This window comes from Pongo abelii, chromosome 2, assembly GCF_028885655.2.
Source record: "Pongo abelii isolate AG06213 chromosome 2, NHGRI_mPonAbe1-v2.0_pri, whole genome shotgun sequence".
In the NCBI taxonomy this organism is placed as follows: Eukaryota; Metazoa; Chordata; class Mammalia; order Primates; family Hominidae; genus Pongo; species Pongo abelii.
This window is the reverse complement of record NC_085928.1, coordinates 181822101-181839315: the sequence shown is the minus strand read 5'-3', so window position 1 is coordinate 181839315 and position 17215 is coordinate 181822101. Positions and strand designations below refer to the sequence as shown.

Below are 17215 nucleotides of genomic sequence, written 5' to 3'. Positions count from 1 at the left end.
GGAACTTCTTCAACCTTACAAAGGACTTCTACAAAATATCCAAAGCTAACATTATATTTAATGATGAAAGACTAAAAGCTTTCTTCCTAAGATCAAGAAGAAGATAAAGATATCTGTTTTTGCCAGTTCTATTCAGCATGGTACTTGAGGTTATAACCAGAGCAATTCAGCAAGAAAAAGAAGGAAAAGAAGGCATTCGGATTAGAAAAAAGAAGTAAATCCATTTCTAATTGCAGATGATCTTGTATGTAGAAAATTCTACAGGATCCACAAAAAAGCTATTAGTATTAATATTAGTATTAATAAACAAGCAATGTTGTAGACAGAGGATCAATATACAAAAATAAACTGTATTTTTATATACTGGCAATGGACAAAATGAAATGAAATGGAAATAACTCAGAAACAAAGTTAACAAAAAACTGCAAGAGTTACATACTGAAAACTACAGAACATTCTGAAAAAAAAAAACTTTAAAAAATCTAAATAAATAGAAAGATATCCCTGTTCCTAGATTGAAAACTTAATATTGTTATGGTAATATCTCCAAATTGATGTACAAATTCAGAGCAATATCTTTCAAATTCTCAGCACTCTATCTCTCTCTCTTTTTAAGGAAAAGCTGTGTGGTACTGGCATTAGGGTAAACATATAGATCAATGGTATAGGACTGAAGATTTAGAAATAAACTCACATTTATGGTCAATTGATTTTTGGCTAGAGTGTCAAGATTATTCAATGGGGGAAAGATAAGTCTTTTCAATAAATGGTGCTGGTGCAACTAGAAATTCATACGCAAAAGAATAAAGTTGGATTCCTAACCTCACACCATATAAAAAATTAACTAAAAATAAATTAAAGATCTAAATGTAAAAGCCAAAACTCTTTAAAAACATAGATATAAAGCCAAAAGTGGTAGTGTATGCCTGTAGTCCCAGCTACTCAGGAGATAAGCCAGGAGGATCACTTGAGGCCAGGAGTTTGAGGCTACAGGACACTTTGATGCTTGCACCTGTGAACAGCTACTGTACTCCAATCTGAGCAAAATAGCAAGACCTTGTCAAAAAAAAAAAAAAAAAAAAAAAAAGAAAAAGAAAAAGAAAGAAAGATGAAAGAAAAAAAATAAGAAAACATAGGTGTAAATCTTTGTGACCTTTGATTAGGCAATGTTTCTTAGATATAATACCATAAGCATGAACAACCCTGCCCCTACCCACAAAAGGCAAGTTGAACTTAATCAAAATAAAAACTCTTGTGCTCTAAAGGACATTATTAAGAAAGTAAGGTCAGGTGTGGTAGCTCATACCTGTAATCCCAGTGCTCTGGGAGATGGAGGCGGGAAGATAGCTTAAGTCCAGGAGTTCAAGTCCAGCCTGGGCAATATAGTGAGACCGTCTCTAAAAGAAAATAAAAAAATTAACCAGGCATGGTGGCACACCTGTCAACCTAGCTACTCAGGAGGCTGAGGCAGGAGGATTGCTTGAACCCAGGAATTCAAGGCTGCAATGAGCTACAATTGCACCACTGTACTTCAACCTGGGTGACAGAGCAAGAACCTGTCTCTAAAATAATAATAATAACAATAAAAGTTTAAAAAAAGAAAATGAGAAGACAACATACAGAATGGAAAAAATATTTGCAAATCATATATCTGATAAGAGTCTAGTGTCCAGAATATATAAAGAACTCTTACAACTCAACAATAAGACAAATAGCCCAATTTAAAAATAAGTACAACATCTGAATGGATACTTCTCCACAGAAGATATGTAAATGGCCAATACAATGTGAAGATGCTCATCACTAGCCTATCAGGGAAATGTAAATCAAATCCTTAATGATACACCACTTTGCAAACGCTATTTGATAGCTATAATAAAAAAGAAAGATACCAATAAACGTTGGTAAGAATGTGGAGAAATTGGAACCCTCATACACTGCTGGTGCGACTTTAAAATGGTGCAGCTGCTTTGGAAAATAGTTTGAGAATTCCTTAAATGGTTAAACATAGAGTTACAATATGATCCAGTAATTCTACTCCTAGGTAAATACCCAAGAGAAATGAAACATATGTTCACCCAGAAACTTGTACCCAAATGTTTACAGCAGTATTATTCATAACAGCCCCAAACTGGAAACAACACAAATGTCCATCAACTGATGAATGGATAAACAAAATTGATATATTCATACAGTGGAATATCACTCAGTCATAAAAAGGAATGAAGTACTCATAAATGGCTGAGCTTTGAAAACATTATGGTAAGTGAAAGAAGCCAGTCATAACAGCCCACATGTTGTGTGATTTCATTCGTATAATATAGCTAAAGTAGGCAAATCCCTAGAGATTGAAAGTAGCTTAGTGTTTGCCAGGGTCTTACTGTAGAAGGGGTGGAGTGTGACTGCTTTTAGGGGTATGGAGTTTCTTTTTGGATCATGAAACTCTTCTGGAATCAGATAATAGTGATGGTTGCATAACTTTGGGAATATGCTAAAAACCACTGAATTTTACATTTTAAAAAGATAAATCTTATGGAATGTGAATTATATCGGAATTCAGATATAGCAGACTCCCTTTATCCTCAGGAGATGTTTCAAGACCCCCAGTGCATGCCTGAAACTGCAGATAGTACTGAACCCTATATATGCTATACTTTTTCCTATGCATACATACACACCTATGAGAAAGTTTAATTTATAAATTAGACATAGTAATAAATTAACAGTAATAATAATGAAAATAGAATAACAACATACTGTAATAAAAGTTATGTGAAAGTAGTTTTTCTCTCTTAAAATATTGTATGTAATATTTTTGGACTGTGGTTGAATGTGGGTAACTAAAACACAGAAAGGGAAACTGGATAAGGAGGGAGTATTGTAAAAGCAAGCATCTAGCATCTAGGTGTTATGAAAGGCATTCAGGAACATTCTTTCCATAAGAAGCAGTCTTGTAATGCTCTATCCAATAGAATCCCAATTTTATTTAAAAATGGCATAGGAAAAATTAAAACTAGGATATAGTAAACAATGCTCACCTCTAGACTATTAATCATTTCATTTGTCCTTTTTTACATTTATTCTTTAAATAGGTCAAGCTTAGATTACATGTCATGTAAAGAAATAGGAAAATAAAAATAAAAACAAAACAATTCCTAAATGTCATTGCTAGGAGCTTTTGCTAGCTGGTGGGAAGGGCAGTGGTAAGTAAATGTTTCACAGACCTTATTCCACTTAGAGACAAATGGTGCAACAGAAATCCCTACCTAAAAATTCAAGCTGGCCTAAGTCTAAACCTGTACATTCAAAGTGTCTGCCAGTATTTTTGTGTAGTTCAGGGTAAAGATCGGGGTGAATGGGTTTTCTGTTTGAGCAGGACTTGTGATGGGCAGTGTCTTTGTCACTAGCAAACCCTTGGGCCATAGTTTGGAAGTTGGAGATTGAAGAAAGGAAAAGAAGAATGGCATTAGGTAATCATGTAAAGGTCTGCTTTCAGGGTTTATTTTAGGATAAGTCTTTGTAGATTGTCAGAGCTGTTAGGAAGATTTTTCCATTTAATGTGATTTAGTTTAGACAGTATGATATTTAAGAACTATTTGTCCTTCGGAAGTATGTGGGTGTGTGTTTTACCCACAGGGTACTGGAGTCAAGATGAGAAGATCTAAGTATATTCAGAAAGAGAATGAAGAGGCATATTGAGAGGTGACAATGTGCTAGCAGCCCTTGCTCACTCTGGGCACCTCCTCATGCCACGGCCTCCACTCTGGCTGCGCTTGAGGAGCCCTTCAGCCCGCAGCTGCATTGTGGGAGTCCCTCTCTGGGATGGCCAAGGCTGGAGCCCGCTCCCTCTGCTTGCGGGGAGGTGTGGAGGGAGAGGCGGCGGCGGGAACCAGGGCTGCCTGCGGCGCTCGCAGGCCAGCTCGAGTTAGGGGTGGGCGCAGGCTCGGTAGGCCCTGCACTCGGAGCTGCTGGTGGGCAGTGAGAGGCTTAGCACCCAGGCCAGCAGCTGCAGAGGGTGCGCCAGATCTCCCAGCAGTGCTGGCCTGCTGGTGCCACGCTCGAATTCTCACAGGCCTCAGCTGCCTCCCCACGGGGCAGGGCTCAGGACCTGCAGCCCTGCAGCCCGCCATACCGGAGCCTCCCCCCACAGCCCCCCATAGGCTCCCATGCTGCCCAAGCCTCCCGGATGGGAGCTGCCCCCTGCTCTGTGGCTCCCGGTCCCATCTACCGCCCAAGGGTTGAGGAGTGCGGGCACACTGTGCAGGACTGCTGGGCAGCTCTGATGGCGGCCCTGGTGCAGGATCCACTAGGGGAAGCCAGCTGGGCTCCTGAGTCAGGTGGGGACTTGGAGAACTTTTATGTCTAGCCAGAGGATTGTATATGCACCAATCAGCACTCTGTCTCTAGCTCTGGGGGCATTCCTGGATGCACCAATCAGCACTCTGTATCTAGCTAATCTGGTGGGGACTTGGAGAACTTCTATGTCTAGCTGGAGGATTGTAAATGCACCAATCAGCACTCTGTGTCAAGTTCAAGGTTTGCAAATACACCAATCAGCACCCTGTCAAAACGGATCAATCAGCTCTCTGTAAAATGGACCAATCAGCAGGATGTGGGTGGGGTCAGATAAGGGAATAAAAGCAGGCTGCCCCAGCCAGCAGCAGCAACCCATTCTGGTCCCTTTCCATGCTGTGGAAGCTTTGTTCTTTCACTCTTTGTAATAAATCTTGCTGCTGCTCACTCTTTCGGTCAGCACTGTGTTTATGAGGAGTAACACTCACCATGAAGGTCTGCAGTTTCACTCCTGAGGCCAGCAAGACCACGAACCCATCAGGAGGAATGAACAATTCTGGAGGGGAGGAACAAACAACTCCAGATGCGCTGCCTTAAGAGCTGTAACTCTCACCACGAAAGTTTGCAGCTTCACTCCTGAAGCCAGCGAGACCAGGAACCCACCAGAAGGAAGAAACTCTGAACACGTCCGAACATCAGAAGGAACAAATTCCAGACACACCATCTTTAAGAACTGTAACACTCACCGCGAAGGTCCGCGGCTTCATTCTTGAAGTCAGTGAGACCAAGAACCCACTAATTCCAGACACAATGTCTCCACTTGACCCTGGCAGAGGGACCTTGAAAATTTTGGGAATTGGGTCCCCAAAGGCCACTCTGGATGCACTTGTAATCTAGAGTGAATAGAAAATTCTATAATTGCTATTCTAGATAAAATTACTCAGATTTGAGAACTGGATTCCTTTTAGCTATTGTGTCCTATGTATTGTTCTGGTTGTTGAGACGAATTCTAGGGCAAGGCAGGCCATTGTGGTGGTGAGGAGGTTGGGGTTTAAGTGAATGAAGATTCTCATTGTGAAGATTTGAAATATGACCCTGACTAGGAGAGGAAGGGACTAGAGGAGTCGTTCCAAGCCAAAAAAGCCAGCCCAGGCCTGGCGTGGTGGCTCACACCTGTAATCCTAGCACTTTGAGAGGCTGAGGCAGGTGGATCATGAGGTCAGGAGATCGAGACCATCCTGGCTACGATGGTGAAACCCCATCTGTACTAAAAATACAAAAAATTAGCTGGGAGTGGTGGCTGGCGCCTGTGGTCCCAGCTATTCAGGAGGCTGAGGCAGGAGAATGGCATGAACCTGGGAGGCGTAGCTTGCAGTGAGCTGAGATCATGCCACTGCACTCCAGCGTGGCAGCAAAGCTTTTGTCTTCATTTTTATTTTTGAGTAGGTAATAAACACATTGAGTACAAGATTTAAAAGCTACCCAAAGCATATACTGTGAAAGGAAGCCATGCTCACTTCCCGCCTCCTCCAGCCACGAGTTCTCCCTAGAAGCAATCATTGATACCAGCTCCACAGGCATCTTTCTAGAGATATTTCCTCTAACCAACATCAAACCTTGAGTATAGATGTTACACCCAACAGCCTCATGTCAATGGTGCTCTGAGGAACTGAGGGGTGAGACAATGAAGGAAAGTGCAGCCTGCCCATCCCATGCCCTCCTGTGGAGCCAGCTTGGTAGTTCCAGTATGGTTTAGGGTGGGGGGCAGGTAGTTGTCTAGGAGTCTGAGGTGGTACCAAGCACCAGGGTAGGAGGGAAGCTTTCATCCTGCTCTTAAAAGAATGAAGCTGAGCCACTTGGCAAACATGTGGATCAAATCAAGAACCACTACACTCACCACGAACACATACAACAGGCATTTTTAAGCTGTTAGAGCCACGCAATTATTTTTTCCTACAACCTTTGACTTCTGTTGGATCGCTCTGTGCTCTTCCACACTTCTTTCACCTCTTTCTCTAGGCTTCACCTCTGTCCCTTTATTAGGTCAACATGTGTACTTCTTGCATTACTGTATCATTTATCTTTATCCCAAGAAGTATGTAATTTTAATAGAAAAGAGAGTTCTCATTTAACTCTCTAATGACACAATTTTTTGACTATTTAAAGCAAGTCATTTAGCCTTTCTGAACCTTAATTCTCACATGTGTAAAACTGATGACTACTTACATATTTCCCAGGCTTGCTGAGTAAAGCAATTATAAAACACTCATCAATGTGAAAAATAAGGTAGAAAGGTTCTGTTCTTCATGCTTCAAAAACCTTTGCTGCTAAGAAAGCTGCCAATACCTGCTTTGGGCATTGTGGGTGCTGCAGACTAGGAGCTCCAAGGCATGTTCCCAATGCAGAACAACCAGTCCCAGAGAAGATACACTATGGGAGATTCCACTGGTCTTACAAGAGAGGTGTAAGTGTAGAAGAACCTCTTTCTTCCAAAGAAAGAAGAAAAAAGGAGATAAATTAGTACAGCCATTATGGAAAACAGTATGGCAGTTCCTCAAAAAACTAAAACCGGAACTACCACATGATCTAACAATCCCACTACCAGATATCTCCAAAGAAAATGAAATCAGTATGTCGAAGAGATACCTTTACTCCCATGCTTAGAGCAGCACTATTTGCAATAACCAAGATATGAAAACAACCGAAGTGGCCATCATGTATATAATTGATATGGTTTGGGTCTGTGTCCCTGTTCAAATCTCATGTCAAATTGTAATCCCCAGTGTTGGAAGTAGGGCCTGGTGGGAGGTGATTGGTTCAGGGGCCGATTTTCCCCTCGATGTTGCTTTCAGATAGTGAGTACTTGTGAGATTTGGTTGTTTAAAAGTGTGTGGCACCTCCCCCATCTCTCTTTTCCTTCTGCTCCAACCATATAAGACATGCCTGCTTCTTCTTCACCTTCCACCATGCTTGTTAATTTTCCTGAGGTCTCTCCAGCCATGCTTCCTGTACAGCCTGCAGAACTGCAAGCCAATTAAACCTCTTTTCTTTATAAATTACCCAGTCTCATGTATTGATGGCATGCAAGAATGGACTCATGCAATAATGGAATATTATTCAACCATAGAAAAGAATGAAATCCTGTCATATGTGGCAATGTGGGTGAGCCTGGAGGACATTAAGTGAAAGAATCCAGGCACAGAAAGATAAATACGATAAATATCACGTGTTCTCATTCATCTGTAGAAGTTCAAAAATTTCATCTCATAGAAGTAGAATAGTGGTAACTAGAGGCTGGAAACTAGTGGCTGGGAGGGGAGATAGGGAGAGGTTGGATAATAGGCATAAAATTATAGGTAGACAACAGGATTAAGTTCTAGTGTTCTATTGCACTGTAGGGTGACTATAGTTAACAATAATTTATTGCATATGTTCAGATAGCTGGAAGAGAGGTTTTTTTTTCTTTTTTTTGAAATAGAAAAAAAAAGATCATTCTTGTTGCTCAGGCTGGAGTGCAGTGGTGCAATCTTGGCTCACTACAACCTCCGCCTCCTGGGTTCAAGCAATTCTCCTGCTTCAGCCTCCCGAGCAGTTGGCATTACAGGTGCACACCACCATGCCCAGCTAATTTTTGTATTTTTAGTAGAGACAAGGTTTCACCATGTTGGACAGGCTGGTCTCAAACTCCTGACCTCAGGTGATCCACCTGCCTCGGCCTTCCAAAGTGCTGGGATTACAGGCGTAAGTCACCACGCCCGGCCTAGTAGAGAGGATTTTGGATGCTCCCAACATGGAGAAATAATCAATTTTGAGGTGATGGATATGCTAATTACCCTGATTTGATCATTACATATTATATACAAGTATTGAAATATCACTCAGTACCCCATATATATGTACAGTTTTATGTCAATTAAAAATAAGAATAATAATAAAAGAAAATGGGAGAAAAGAGCTGAGGTCTTGAGGAGCAGGCCACTGGGAGAAGCAGAGCTGCCTTGGGGTGGCTGCTGGTGGAAACTGAGATTTGGATCTGGTCTGAGGTGGGGATGTACGGCCGGGGATTCTGCACTGAGGCAATGGCAGCAAATGATTTACAATAGCCTGAGAACACCTTTCCTGGAGTAACTGTGTAAGTTTCAAATCAAGGAACAAAAGTGGAAATCAAATCTGTACGTCTGTAAGTCACAATTTTATGTACTACATAAATAACTTTTTATTATTTTCTTTTTGTTTTAAATGTTCTATAGTGTGTTTGTATACTCAGAAAAAAATGACTTTAAAAAATTTGAAAATGAAAGAAATATAATAGCCTAAACATAGAAATGGTAATATAATGATGGCATTTTAGGAGTCATCAAAAAAGATACAATGAAGATTGAAAATCAATAGGAAAAATGGTATAATGATACCAAAAAAAACAAGTGTGTGTATATATTGTATAATTAAAACTATATAAAATACATACAAAAAAACTAGAAGGGAATAAATGAAAACATTGATAGTTGTGTTTTGAAGGTTTTAAAAACGTTTGAGCAATTTTAAAAATTTTCCCCAATTTTTAAACCTTCTTTAAGATTGTTTTATTACTTCAAATCTTTAAAAATATCTCAGGGTTCTTGGGGACAAAGGACAGCTAGGATTAAAACAAATCCAGAATACAAATTATTCACATGGAATGTTGTGACTCTGGGGTGGTGAGATTTAGGGATGGCTTCTACCAAGTGAAAGAAATGTGGCACCATGGATGGAAAATATAGAGCGTTCTCACTTCTTTCCGAGGGCCCACAAGGATGAGATGGGCCTTATGATCTTCAGAGAGTGAGCTGTATCTTAAGAATTATCAGGATTCATGTTGCTCTCCAGATGTATTTACTTTGTGTAATCCCTGAGCCTTCAGTAAACACTGGTTTAAACACACTGGCCTCGTTTCTGCTTGTTGTGGGCAAAAAGGGAAGATCACTGTGGCCATCTCAGATTCCACTGGGCCAGAATGTCGTGCAAGGGAATGGATTAGGAAATGGAGTCAGGGTCTCTGGACTCAGCTCTTCCCTTCCTAGTCAAGAGAGTGTCCTCCTGGTGAGGCTCTGGAAGCTTCAGGGCTTTATTTGCGCTCTGGTTGGAGGCATTTCCCATCAGCTGTCAGGTGGCTTAGAGTAGTGGGAGGAGGTGGTCCAGAGCCACAGGATAGCGCATCTGTGGCTGTTGCTCGAAGTTGCTAACTTTGTGGTTGCTAAGCGGCCAGCATTCATTAGCAGTCTTCAATTCTGTCCAGTTTCAAAATGGCACTCAAGATGCTTAATCGCCTCTTAAAACAGGAGCGCTTTCAAGCTGTGGCTGACGATTCCATACATCAGGATATTCTCAGCAATTTTTTTTTTTTTTTTTTTCCCTCAGAACCAATCATTCACTAAGTTGCTACCTCTTTAAAAATTTTGATCCACTCCTGCTTCTTCAACCCTGCTGCCACTTCCTGGGTGCCCCCACGATTTTATGTCTATGTTATTGCAATTGTCTGGGAATTATTTCACTGCCTTCATTCTTAGGAATCTCACCCCAAAATGACCAGAATGCTTTTAAACATAGATTTGACCTGTTACTCCCATATTTGAAACCCTTCATTGATTACAGGATACAGTCCACATGGCCCTTCATTGATTACAGGATACAGTCCACATTTCTTAGTCTGAAATTTTAGACGCTTTAAAATTTCTCCCCATCCACATTTCCAACCCCTTTTTTTTTAACCACTGGTAATATGTTTTAACTACCCAATACTACTTAAAAGTCCTTTTTTCTTACCATCTTTTTTCTTTCCTTACTTCCTTTTTACCTCTGTCCTTTCTCTTCATCTTATTTCTTAAAACAGCAGGAACAACAACAAAAATCTCCATAAACGTGGAAAATAAAAATGAAAGAAAAATTTACCATCGAATGACCTCAACAAATAATTACTTTAATATATTAGATAGTAGTCCATTATTTCTTATGCGCATACAAATGCTGGGTTCTAAACATTTTAATTATTCTTCTTTCAAAGAAGTGGAGGTTCAGAAAAATCCAGACAAATTTTCCTCGTTTTTTTATGTCACTCTTCACCTCTTGTTTCAATCACAGGTTTAGGAGGTATAAAATTTAGTCCTTAAATGCAGAAAAGCAAAATACCTACTTTTCTTTACTTTTCTCTGACTCCATACATTGGTTTCTGTTTCAAATTCCATTCTTACCAAGCCTCCCCACCTTTTCCCTGAGTTGCATCAAATCCTCACCGTCATCTAGCCACAGCTGCATCGGCTGAGACCTTCATCCTGATTGTTCCTTGGGTGCTGTTTAGTGCCAGCCACTGAAGAGAACCCCCTTGTTTCCACCCACGTGGCCCCATCTGGTTTCAGGGCCTCCTCTGTGTTATTTTGGGGTGTGAGGAGATCATTTTTCAACGCCTACAGCATGCCGGGACTGGGAACTCTGCATCCTCCCCAACACTTTTCGTGCCGCCATTTCTTCTCAGGGTCTTGCCTCCTTTCCCAAGCTCAGCCTGTGGAGTAAAGCGCAGGCCCATCTCTCAGGTACCTAACGGCGCCACTGCCCTCTCTGCTTCTCCAACTCTCCTTTTCCAATCTTTTTCTAGTTTGAGTCCTTTCTGTTCTCCTAAGGAGCTAGACTTAAAAAACGTAGAAATCTGAAAAGACTCCTTTTTGGTGCTTGTTGCCATCCTGAGTTCTTCCTGAGATGAAGGTCAAATCTGGTGTTTGAATGGAGGTTAGGGTCAAGGCAGAAAACGAAACACTGGGGAAACCTTTAATATTTCTAAAATACTCTTCTGACACAATAGCAGAGAGAAAATTTTGCTTTCTGCCCTTTTTTTAGTTGACCATAAATATCACCAAATACTATTACTTAGCCTTTAAAATAACTTTTAATACTTGCCTAATCATACATTGCCTAAATTCCAAGAGGCATGGGATTTGTTTTTTGTTTGTTTGTCTGTTTTTTGTGACAGACTCTTGTTCTGTTGCCCAGGCTGGAGGGCAGTGGTGTGATCTCGGCTCACTGCAACCTCCACCTCCCTGGTTCAAGTGATTCTCCTTCCTCACCCTCCTAAGTAGCTGGGATTACAGGCATGCACCATCATGCTCAGCTAATTTTTGTATTTTTGGTAGAGATGGGGTTTTGCCATGTTGGCTAGGCTGGTCTCGAACTCCTGACCTCAGGTGATCCACCCGCCTCGCCCTCCCAAAGTGCTGGGATTACAGGTGTGAGCCACCGTGCCCGGCTTTGTTGTGCTTTTTGGTTGTGAGGAATGTTGAAGCTCACTCTGAGGGGGCCAGAGGGGTAGAGAGGACACTGGGAGAGGGATTCTGTATCAAAGGTGACTTCAGGGTCCTCAGTTTCTGGCTATCACTGCCAGCAATGAAATGATAGAAACATGAACGTAAATTAGACACATTTATTTGAGTTTCTGTCTGTGTTTATATTAAACAAAGAAGTTCTATGGTTGCGGGCTCCCCAAGAGCCTGATACTTTCTGAAAGATCAAATATGTACCTCATATCTTTTTGTTGTTGTTGTCATTGTTATTGAGACAGAGTCTTACTCTGTCGCCCAGGCTGGAGTACAGTGGTGCAATCATAGCTCACTGCAGCCTCGACCTCCCAGATTCAAGTGATCTTCCTGCCTCAGCCTCCCTAGTAGCTAGGACCACAGTCATGTGCCACCAGTCCCAGCTAATTTTTTTTTTTTTAATTATTATTTGCAGAGCCGAGGTCCATTATATTGCCCAGGCTGGTCTCAAACTCCTGGGCTCAAGTGATCCTCCCACCTGGGCCTCCCCAAATGCTGGAATTACAGGTATGAGCCACCATGCCCAGCCTACCCCATGTCTTAGTGCAGTTCACAATTGGGTAGATAACACCAAATAAGAGCATCATAGATATATGGAGAGCTTGAGAAAATAAGCAAAAAGGCTGTTTGCTGTTTTAAAAATTTAATCTGCTGGCCCTGATATAATATCTAGTACACTAGACTCTGATCCAATGGTTCAAGTTCAAATTTACTTAATTTTGTTTGCATATAACATGACATATTGCAAAGTACTTTCATGTGTAGAATTTTTACGTAGAATGAACTCCAAGGTGGCAAATTTGTTGGAAGAGAGATGAGAAGATCAAGTGAATTATTTTGAAGCAGGCTTTACATAACAAACTCAAGACTTTTCTTAGATTGTGTATTTGGGCCCAATAGGTATTGATCTCCAGCCACCCTGGGGCACAGCTACTGAAGGTAGGTACAGGCTTGGGTGGTCTGACAGTCCTTACTTGTTATGTGATCTTGAGCAACTTACATAACTTCTTTGGGTGTTAATTTTCTCATTTGAAATATGAATAACCATATCTACCTATTAAGGTTATGATAAGGATTTGAGACAAAGTAAAGTGCCTGGCACATAGTAGGCATTCAGTAAAAAGTAGGTATTATTGGTAAATATTATTCCCGCAAAAGCATTTATGAGCACAAACAGGATAATTATGGAGGAAAGATGAAACTAAGAAAACAAAACAAAACTAACACCAACAACAAATTACTCAGTCTGTGATGATTGTCCTTTTGGGAGTTTTAAAAGCTGATCATTGCTTGATTTCATGATATTACCCTTCCCCAGGCCCCACAAAGCATTATATGACATGTTTATTAGTTTAAGTGGTTTTGCTTCTTGAGACTTTAGAATTTTGTAACACCCTTTGTGCTACTGAAGATTCTCTGGGGAGTCACAAAACCAGTATTGAAATTTCCTTTTAAAATATTAACAAAAAAGTAAATAAATTATCTCTCTCTAACACAGGCAGAGCCAAGATAACATCTAATAAAGGGCTGGCTTCATACCTAGGCTGACAACAGAATGCTATTTAACCACCTTGTCCCTTCCTTCTGTCTTGCTTCCCCTCGCCCTTCCCACAAATAAGCACTGGAAATTAAAAGCTGCAATTCTACCCCAAAGTAATTAACTTGATGCATGGATAGGACATTCCAAAGGGCAGAGAAGGGCATGTGCTAACAATAAGAAAAGAAGAAAAACCAGAGAGTGAGGACCAGTGAGCATAGGATTCAAGGAGTAGCTCTGGACAAGAGCAGACAGGATGAAAACCCTAAAGAGGATTTGGGAGGTGGAACACAGCCGAGGAGAAAGGATAACAATATATACAACCCAGTTTACCCTCCTGTTGCCCATACAGCAATTGGGTTCACCAGTCTCCTGAAAAAAAAAAAAAAAGCTTCTCCTCCCAAATCTCTCCAAAAGCATAAATGCTAACTGCAGAAATGTCAATGAAAACTCTTACCTGAGCGTATTCTAACCACACTTAGAAATCAGAATTTCTTGGGAAACTTGAGTGCTTAGCCTAGTTCTGCTATTAATGATTTGGGAGAGTTTGAGGAAATTACTCTACCTGTTTTGACCCCAGTGACCTCATTTGTATTCTTCTGTTGAACAAGTATTTGTGTAGCAACTACCAGAGGACAGGTGTTATGATACATCTTGATGGCAAAATGGAGAATGAGAGAGACATGGTTTTTGACCTTATGGAACTCACTGTGTAGCGGAAGTAGACTAAACACAAACATAATGATGGTGAGTCCAATGAAAGGTGAAGAAAGAACATTAGGCTGAAGCTGCATGATGGCCAGGGGCACCGAGGCTGGTGAGACAGGTCAGCCTGAGGACTAACAGGGGAGGGGCCCCAGGGAGAGCGGGCTGAGGCAAAGCCTGAAAGGCCACATGCTGCAGGGCTGTGGAGGTATAAGGAAGGCCAAACCATGGATTTCATTTGAAACACAATAGGAAGGCCCTGGAAGAACAAAAGCAGAGGTAGGATGGTTTATAAATATGTATGCTTTATAAATATGTCACATTCCTAGCAGTTTGAAAATTCTATTATTCTGGCTATCCATCCTAAACACTTATGGCCCAAGTAGTCTCTTTAATATAAGAGAAATTTCTCCAACCTGAAGAATATTCTTTGGATTAGAAAATCTCTTTCTAGGTACCCTGTGACCTCTCCTCTCACCTTCTACATTCACCTGGCATGTTTATCTCTCTACCTTTGTGACCATTCCCATGTCTGCAATTTCTTGGCATCTTCCTTCAAGCCCCACATCCAAGTATACTTCTCATACCTTATTGACATCTGATGAACTACGTTCCAACTTGCCTTCAATTCCCTATAAACCTGGAGTGTCACCTGACTGAAGCCTCTAGCTTTAGCATGCTAAGCCATGAGAATTCTTCTCCATGAAATCATTTACTTTCCCATAAAATTTGCTTGAGAACTGTTTAATAGGCTCCTTGTCAAGGAAGAGAGAAGGAACTCAACAAACATTTGTATTGTACCCTGTATCTCCCACAAAGATAAAGTTGTTGTCTCCAAATTACGGCCTCTGTAGACATCCTAAACCCTTTAGGCTTAAGTGTTTTAGGATATCCAGTGAGAATCCAACAAACATCACATGGCGGGGAACCATAACCACAATGCCTGCTTTTCAGCACTTTTAACTCGTGGGATCTGAGCAAAGAACTGGCCTTTCAAGACTCCATTTCTCACAGAAGTACAGTAGTTTCTTCCTCATGTGTTAATTTAGTTTGGCAATATATTGCAGCTATTGTGCAGCTTTTGCTTTTACGGTCTGACACAAGAAGGGACAGTGCTAATACCTTCAAATTTTGTATGGATTGTGGGTGCCCAAAGCCGACATTTTCCAGCAGCTGGTAAACAGCTTTAAGATTGAGAACCTCTTCTTTTTGCTCTCATTTGCCTGGAGAGTCGTAAATGTCAGAGTCTTGTAACTTATGCACAAATAAAGCCCATTGGTAAGTCAGTAAAAGCAGTCTGGACACATGCTCACAATGAGCATATGAAGACACTTCATTATCTCTTTTCCTGGTGGCAGTGCAAGGAAAGAGCGTGGAAGAGATACCCACCCAGCTTCCAGATGAACTGCATGTTTAAATCTTAGTTGAAAGATATACTTAGCATTCAACTGAAACATGCAAGTCTGATGAAAGAGCTATTGTCATCAGGTTTTCCTATAGTTTAAACAATTTGGAATAAAAAGATTGGATTGTTAGATCAGAAAGAAGGGCAATTACAATGCACAGATCATTTTCTAAGAATAGTTGTTCTTATTGATTAAGAATTAAAAAAGCAAAACCTCTTTCGTTGTCTTTTACATTTATTCTCATCTTTTTAAAAAAAACTATCTCTTTTTGTAGGATTCTGTCTAACTACTGGTTATTTTTTAAAATTTCAGTTTCTTCAGAATTATCTGTTCATTTGTTTTCCAGAATGTTAAGTCCTCCTTGCAAAGTCTTGCAATCTATTTTCCTTGAACCTATAAGAACCTTGTTAACTGTGTGATATGCAGCAAACCAAACATTTGTGTAGTATCTGTCTGCCTAGGAGATAAAGCTGTTCTTGCAATTAAAGTCCTGGAAGACATCAATAACCCCCTTTTGCTTTAGGCATTTCAGGAGAATCGCCAAGAGAGAAAGGGGGAGGGGAGACAGAGCTGGAGAGGGGGAGAGAGAGAGAGGAGACAGAGAGAGAGGATCAACTCTAGATGTATGGAGAACCTCAACCTCAATCTCTTGCAGCAAGAAAATGAGTATACTAGGGCAAATAGGCATCTTGAAGAAAAGATTGATACAGAAATTAGTATGATGACTATTTTTATTCTTCAAAAGTAACATAACAGCAAAAGTTCTTCAGAGCAAATTGTTTTTTATTAGGTTTTTAAAATAAAATTACTGCTTGATCTAATGCAACAATCTTGATTCTTCTATTTTAGTTTAATGTATAGCTGTGTGTTGAATTTTTCTAAGAGAATAAAAACTGCTCATTAATTCCAGTAAATTCATAGAAAGAAATGTCAATTTATAATAATGTCCTTAGTTTTACCCAAAGATTATGGATATGATGGGGCCTAATTCCAGATTTTTTTATAGACCACTTTTCCAAATGCCACAAATCCAAATAGTTAAAGTTCAATTTTAAAGGCTTCTGTACATTTCAAAAGTTTTCTCCAGAGTCGAGCCAATTTGTAAATTGTCCTCAAAGCCACAATGACCTACTTTGATGATTGAAATGCTTTGTTTGGGAAGCAAAAGATATAGTTTATGAAAAATGCTTACATTGAAGAACACGATTATTACAACAAAATGATTATAAAAATGACTGCCCTATTGTTCAGCGAATTATAGTTTTCTGTTATTCTAGAAATGAATGTTAGTTCCTTCGTTTTCTAAATTGGAATCTTCTGTATGTGTAATGTATGTTGGTGGTAACTGGTGTGCATGTGTGTGTCTGTTCCCTACGGTTCCCCTTACATCAATGCCCAGCAAGTTGACACGGCTGCTATTTGTGAATATAACACATCAAGAATCTAAAAGAGTCAACACGAACTCTCTAGCACCTCAACTTACATTTTGGGTAATTTCCTATGCGAGTCCTTAATGAAAGGCGTTCTCTTCCTTCCTTCCCTTTTCTCTCCTCTCCTGTTCTCCCTTGATGTCCCTCAGATAGCACTGGGGAAGACACTGCAATGTATGCAGCTAGTTTCTGCTGACCTGCAGCCTGCTCTTGAATTTGAAATTAGGTCTTCAACATGAGGCTGTCAGCATTTTACCAAAATACTTCATTGATGTGTAATAACACATTTAACAAATGGCAAAAAATCAATCACGATCTGAGAGATTTAGATCTAATTTCTGAATAGAGTAAGTTGAAGATTTCCCAGACTTGTTTTCTTCTAATAGCATCAAAGCTATATTGGGAGCGGCCCAGAAAGCTGTTAAATTGTTGCAGGGGTCCGATATCAAACTTCTTTCAGAGGAGCTAAACTAAGTGGCTTCTTGAGCTCTTGAGCTCCTTTCT

The 17215-nt window shown here is 40.4% G+C and overlaps 1 long non-coding RNA gene across 1 annotated transcript in view; it reads right to left on the bottom strand.

The window, feature by feature from the left end:
- Positions 1 to 17206, bottom strand: part of LOC134761055 (uncharacterized) — a 91916-nt gene extending 74710 nt beyond the window's left edge. Inside the window, exons 1-2 of the long non-coding RNA XR_010139302.1 lie at positions 16765 to 17206; positions 1307 to 1397 (exon numbers count right to left, since the gene is read on the bottom strand). This is a non-coding gene — a long non-coding RNA (uncharacterized LOC134761055). The remainder of the gene's footprint in view (positions 1 to 1306; positions 1398 to 16764) is intronic.
- Between the last annotated feature and the right edge of the window lie 9 nt (positions 17207 to 17215).